The sequence below is a fragment of the Cryptomeria japonica genome, chromosome 5, assembly GCF_030272615.1.
Source record: "Cryptomeria japonica chromosome 5, Sugi_1.0, whole genome shotgun sequence".
Taxonomy (NCBI): Eukaryota; Viridiplantae; Streptophyta; class Pinopsida; order Cupressales; family Cupressaceae; genus Cryptomeria; species Cryptomeria japonica.
In genome coordinates this window covers 611,681,832-611,688,181 of record NC_081409.1, presented here as the reverse complement: position 1 = coordinate 611,688,181, position 6,350 = coordinate 611,681,832, and positions in this window count along the sequence as shown.

Below are 6,350 nucleotides of genomic sequence, written 5' to 3'. Positions count from 1 at the left end.
GTCTCTGTTCAATCCTCTGTCATACAAATTCCTGATCTTGTCAGTAAAAATAGTAAAAATAGTTTAAAACATTCTACAACAAGCCTAAAACTGGTTATCATCCTCCTGAGCATAAACAACCTTGATAGTGTACCCCTGCCGTTGTGTTGCATGATTTTGTCGATCATCTCTCAGCTAGTTCAAACAACATCTTATCAAACCTAAGTTAACTTAGATAACATCTTACACAAGATAGATCATTCCTAAAACCAGACCAGATCTTAGTTACTTCACTCAATCACTACGTTAAATGAACTACTAGCTACAATTTGATTTTGACTTCTGCAACACATCTAGCTCTCGGTCCTGTCGGTTGTAAATGCCTGTTCAAACCAAAAGCTCTTCAATTTTTTTTTGACAAAAGTAAGAATCTCATGGATACCTTAGCTCCAATTCCCATGGCTACCTGATGCTCTACAAGATGGACAAGTTAGACTAAATCTTGTGGTCGTATAACACACAAAAACACAAGAAATAGTTAGTGTTATTCAATCAAAGACTAATCTAAACAGGCATATCAAAAGAGATACCAAAAGCATGAGAGAATATTTAACTAGAAAAGTAAATATAATGAGACATCTCCAAATGCCTCCTAACATACTCTTAGCTCCTTCTCCTTTGTTCCTCTCCTCTCCAAGTTCCAAACTAGTGTAGCTCTTAATAGCTTTTTGCACTATGGATGCTTATGGCAGTTTGAGATTGAAGTATTTACTCTAAATGTGAATAAAAAGCTAATGCTAGATGTTATGATGCTAAAGTGATTTATTTTAAACCAAAATGACAAGATATTAGTGATTTGTGCTAAATGCTCTCTAAAATTCTCTATAACTTAGATGCATACAAGTTTTTAGGATCTGGATTATGAAGAAATGGGCTCTATTTATAGGAAAAATGGAGCAATGAATGGTTGAGATTGAGTAATCTCAACAAGGGTCAGGATTGAATGATATTCAATCCATGTGATGGCTTTCAACCCAATCCTAGGATGACAAGTGTTAATGTGAGATAGGTTGAGAGGAGAGGGAAAAAGCATTAAATGCTTGACATGACCTGAGGGTTAACTTGGGAGTTAAGGTCAAGGTTAGGTTGAATGAATAAATTCTTTATTCAAAGAATAAAGCTTTTATCCAATGGATAAACTCTTGTGCAAAGGCAAAAGGGGGAACCATGGTCAAAGCAATAAATGCTTGAGGAGACACATGAGTGCAAGTTGAATTAACCATAAATGGTTATGCAAGAGCCATTAATGGTCATGCAAGAGCCATTAGTGGTTTTGGAAGACTTTAGAGGTTATATTGTTTAACACACAAAGCATTAAATGTTTTTTAAAGACTTTGAAGACTTTGAGAAGTGACTCCAAGTTGCTTAGGAATGTGACAATAATTAAGGGATGGATTAGGTTAATTAGGAAGGGGTTAGAAGAATCTAGAAGGGGGTTTAGGAATGCAAGTGGATTTGGTGGGTGAGAGAAAATAGAATTTTTATTAAAATAAAATTCATTTATTTCAACAAATAGGTGCAAGTTGCATTTTTAGGAAAATGCAAGTGGGGGGGATTCAATGATTTTAAATAAATGTTTTATTTAATTTATTTAAAAGAGGAAAGGGGATTAAATTAAATAAATAGAATTTATTTATTTAATTGATTGTGAATTTGGTTTAATGAATTAATTAAAATAAATTGAATAATTTATTTAATTAATAGGAGAATGTTTGAAGATGAATTAATTAAATATTAATTTAATTAACTGATGGCTAGTGGATTTTTAATCAAATAAATACGAAATATTCATTTAATTAAAATGGACAGATTTATGTGACTACATTTTCCCCTCTTTGAGATGGTGTGGTTTATCGCATCATTTCAAAGAAAGAAAACATAGGTGTGAAGAAATATGCCCCATAAAATATTAATTTAATGGGTGGTATGCCCCCTCGAGAGATGGGCCGAAAAGTTTTGAAAAATCGGGCTATCTCTCGAAAAAGACGAAAATTGGCGGGGAGATAGAAGAGAAGAATTTAGTAGTTAGGGTGAAAGAATGGGAGAAGAAGAAGTGAATATGGAAAAACATCAAGCCAGTGAGTACCCATAGGTTATGAAAAATATACGGTGCAAATGTGGTGGTTGTGCTTTCGAGTGATGCTTCATAATTGATCAAAATTGGTTGAACAATCTGGTGCAATTGGTTTAATTGCCCCGGGCGAGTCAAAGAATGATAGTTGATACCAGTTGTTTGCTTGGACAAGATAAAGTCTGAGTAAGTGAATCAAAGTGACCTGATGTGACTTAGACAATTGATGTAATTGCCTGATGAAGTCAAGGTATATAAAGAAAAATGCTCGTTGAGACTTAGACAATTGATGTAATTGTCCATTAGATTATGTTTGATTGGTTGATCAATTGATAGTGTGTGCGTTGTGATGCATGGTTGTGGGGAATCATGGCACCCCGTTGAGACTAGGTCATTATGATAAATGCCTGATGTAGTCTAGATTTTCCATAATCGATTAGCTGTTGAGACCCAAAGATGCTTGATCAGAGTATCTGTTGAGAGTCTAGGTATGTGTGAGTCGATGTACCTATGCTGATAGAGTAACTTGCTTGATTGTGTGGATGACTGAGGATGGGAAGCACAGCCCCTCCTATTAGAGAATGGATTGTGATGAATGTAGCTTGATTGGGTTGATGGGACATGATGAAGGGATTACGATGATGACCTAGATGGGGAGGGTGAGGGGGGATTCGATTGTAGATAGAAGATGTGGAGGAGCTAGGACCGAGTCCTATGGAAGAAGAGGAAAATAGAGTATGCATTGTTATGACTATGTATGCATGATATGTAGCTATTATGAATGTATGGATGGGTGGAATGAAATGGAATGCAATATATATAGATGAGATGAAATGATGATCCATAGTGCGTTATTTTCATCATTGAGCTTTAACATGTTGTAAGAAAATATAAGCAACTTGATATAATGGATCAAGTTGACCTGAGTATTGCTTGCGGAATAGACAAGAATCATCTCCTTTCATGCATGACTTGGATCATCCTCCTTGATCTTGGGCTGATCATATCCTGAGACAAGTTCATACCGTAATAAGAGACAAAAACTTTTATCCAAATTGGATGAGGTAGGAGGAACCAAAGAAAGAGCGTTGTACTTGTAAACAAATAGCATACATAAAGAATAAAGAATATGGATCCTTGGTAATGGTTCATGCTCATATGGTCGAGATATACACTATAGTCAGCAAGCCATAGTGATCTATGACTGCATTTTGCATTAGATCATGTAGCTTAGTGAACTTCCCACGTAGACACTGTAGATAGGAATTCGGAAATCATCAAAGCAATATAAACGTTAGCCTAGCTCAATCACAAAACCAGATTGCAATGATAACAAAACCTACAAACATTCAATAGAGATATGGAAATAAAACATTCAATTCAAACGCAAACCATCACAAATGTGGATGTCTCCTCCATGATTCTCCATTGTCCTTCTTTCTCCTTCAATATGCTTTGTTTGTGGATCTCACCTACAAGTGCATAAGCATGAGATGAAAGCAAGATTGGCAAAACAACATAAAGATACTAGAAGCGTGATTGATTCATTGATTGAGGATCCTTTGATTGAAGAAATTCATCCAATTTATAGACAAATTGGAGAAATGACAAGATTAGCATGAAGAGATTTGAAAGGAAATTTCAACTCAAGAATGACAAATATGACAAATTATGACAAAATTGACACTTTCTATGCAAGATTGATTGATTGACAAATTATGACAAATTGCTATGTCAAAATTGATTGATTGACAAATTATGACAAATTTGCTATGTCATTCCCATGAAATTAGGAGAAATCTTAGAAAAATAGGAGAAAATAGAAAATTAGATGAATTAGAAATTAGGAATTAGGAGAAATTAGTAAATTGGAAAATTAGGTAAATTAATTAATAATTTTTCATTCATTAATTAATTCACAAAGAGAGGAGGAATTAGTTAGCCAATTAAATAAATATTTAATTGTGACAAGAAGACTTAGGATAAGTAAATAAATTATTTAACCTAGAGGGAAAATGACAAACAAGATTAAATGATTAAATCATAAAACCCTAGAAGATGAATTAGAAATGCAAGGACGACAATTAGGTCTTGACAAAAGATAATTGATGTCGATTCAATCATGATTCTGATTAACAAAGGACCAATGCTGATAAATGATTTGATTGATAAATGCACCAATTGACGAGGAACAATGACTAATTGATCCAAATTGACATGATTGAGAAGGACAATGATCGATGACAAACCGATCGCAAAATGACAAGATCGACAAGGACAAGGATCGATGACGAATCAATCGCAAGATGACAAGATTGACAAGGACAATGATCGACAACAAATCAATCACAAAATTGACGAGATTGACAAGAGGACAAAACCCTAATTCTATCATCGATTAGGATTGACGATGTCCAAAATGAAATCGAATTGATGATGTCAAAATATGCCAAATGAGCACGGACATTGATGCACCAGGATAAGATCAACCAAAATCATGACTGAAGATTGTTATCGACAAGACCAAATTTGAAAGCGAGACAAGTGAAGAATGTAGAAGAAGGACTCAATGCTCACAAATGATAAAGACCAAGTGCGCAACATAGGAGAAATGTTAATGCGATGCAAAAACCCTAAAATAAGGCAATGCGCAAATGTTAAAGTATGACTCCGCAAGCGTTGACCATTTTTAGATGTCTACATTTTGCCCCTCTTTGAGACAATGCAATTCTAAGCGTTGTTTCAAAGAACAATAATGAAAATGCCCCAGATACAGACAATGACATATGCATGCCCCCTCGAGGAATTGGCCGGAAACATCCAGAAAAGAGGCCAATTGATCGATAACAATGATAGAAAATGATAGGAGCAAATAGACTGAAAATTGGGGATCGGATACACAAATGACAAGCAAGTGAAGGTGCAAAAGACCGCAACCAGCATAAGATGGAGAGAGTGCATGTCCATCTATGCACTGACAAAGATCTATAAATGAGACAAAGAGAGTGAAAAGTGCTCATTTGCACTAGCCAAAGTGGAGGATTTGTTGCTCTGGAAAAGGACGCTTGCAGAGAGATGGAAAACATTCCAATGGTAGATCACCTCGGGGAACGTGTACACACCTATAGATGACCGGATGATGTGGGAGCAGTGGTATGTATCTCGAAGACCCATATTGTCAATTTCATGAATTTTACTCGCTTGCGGGACATTGCGGGGCCCATAGGGAACGAAAAAAATGACTTCTGCACCTGTGTGGGCGCATCCTGTGCTTGTGTGGGATGTCCTACGCTTGTGTAGGGTACACAAGTGCAAGCTGATGCTACACAGGCACAGAATAGGGTACACAGGCATAGTTGGGCATTGGGAACCCCAATTTGACCAAAAACAGCATGCGAATGATCCCGAAAAGGGGGATAAGGGTAGGATAGGTTAAAATAGATAAAGAACACCCTGATTTGTGGATGAAATGAGGAAATGCAACCCATAGGAGCAAACCCTAAAAATGACAAAATGTGCCCCAAATGTGATGCAGAGTCGACAGTATCCACTAATTACGCGGGAGAACCAACCTGACTGCTTCATGTTACGACATAGACTCAGGAGCATGAACAGAGATACATTAGCAGGACTTGGATTATACTATATCACATTCATGCCTGAGATTAGGGTAAACACAGGACTACTTACCGCATTGGCAAAGCGATGGCATTCAGAGACTTCCTCTTTCCATCTAGCAATTGGAGAGGCGATGGTGACACTAGAGGATGTATGGCGTATCCTTCGCATTCCGATTCATAGGGAGATGATAGAGTATGACCTGGTGACAGGGAGAGATGCTTTGTGCAGAATATTTGAGTGCGACATAGATGATCTAGATATTGTAGAAAGGGAGATTGGCTGGGAGACCATGGTAGTAGAGTATGATCACCGATATGTGGTGATAGCCATGGTTATAGCATGCCTATTAGTAGGAGACAGACGAGGACATGGATTCCCTATGGGATGGGGAAGAGTGCTAGAGCGGATGGCGACAGAGGGGACTATGTATGCATGGGGACCATGTGTTCTTGCTATGCTATATTTTCAGTTGCATCAAATAGCATATCAGGGGGTGCAGACATTGAGCTGTGGGGTCACACTGTTACAGGTATGTGCATTTGAGCACATAGCCATATGTCGATCGATTGCAGAGAGACAGGTAGTACCACACCAACCATATGTGTAATGCTATGGGGGA